This window comes from Solanum dulcamara, chromosome 6 (genome assembly GCF_947179165.1).
Source record: "Solanum dulcamara chromosome 6, daSolDulc1.2, whole genome shotgun sequence".
Lineage (NCBI taxonomy): Eukaryota > Viridiplantae > Streptophyta > Magnoliopsida > Solanales > Solanaceae > Solanum > Solanum dulcamara.
The window spans coordinates 46,350,249-46,351,170 of NC_077242.1; the positions used below are offsets into that span (position 1 = coordinate 46,350,249).

The window sequence follows — 922 nt, forward strand, 5'->3', positions numbered from 1 at the left end:
TTCTTTTCCAACACATTTGGTATACTGCACCATATCTATGCCTTCCTTAATATCTTCCATACCTTTGGTTGCCTAGGTATGACAACTTAACACAATCATGAGGTGCTAATCCAGTCTAATTATGGGTACTCGAGTCACGTAGCAATTTATTCAAAGCCATTTGCCATTTATTTTGATCAACAACTAGCTAGGTCTTATAGTCGTTTCCAATCCTCAAATAGGCAGTACTTTCCTTCCGACACTCGGTGTCCCAAGCTTTGTCATAGTCCTAGCCTTATCCCAGTGGGTACTACTTGTCCCTTTAATGAATTCACAATGCGCTAGTTGTTTTGCAAAGCTACATCCCCTATCTCAAAGGGTCTTATCATCTTTCACGGTAGAGTTACGTATCCACAATACTTCTTTATATCAATAATGCCATGCACGGCCAACGTGTATATATACATGCATATCATCTCATATCACAGCCACACAGGGCTTCCCAGGAGGTCACCCATCCTAATATTACTCTTGCCCAAGCACGCTTAACTTCGAAGTTCTGATGGGATTCGATACGTTAGTGCTGGTATGATCTCACCCTCCCCCATAGGGCGCATATCTATCGAAGAAGATGATGACCCAGCAGCTGATCTAGTAGGCCAAGCTGCACCGCCCAAGTTACCCTTCTTAGTTAGTCTTATCCTTAATATATCGTCCTATCCAGAACTACCAGTCTTTCCTAAATCATTTTCCTTTTATGTCACCTGCTTGCTTGTCACCTGCTTGCTTCGCTTTCGCTGCGTCGTTTCCTTATTTCTCTTCCGTGGGTTCGTAATTTCGTCGCACTTTAAGAGCCTATGTATTCCTTACGACTTAGTCTCAACACGCACTCGAGTAGCTTAAGTACGTAAGACCTCTAAGTTGGTAGCTTACGCGAGTCAAT

At 43.0% G+C, this 922-nt stretch overlaps 1 pseudogene; it reads right to left on the minus strand.

The window, feature by feature from the left end:
- Nucleotides 1-461: 461 nt before the first annotated feature.
- On the minus strand, nt 462-579 carry LOC129893593 (5S ribosomal RNA; annotated as a pseudogene).
- Between the last annotated feature and the right edge of the window lie 343 nt (nt 580-922).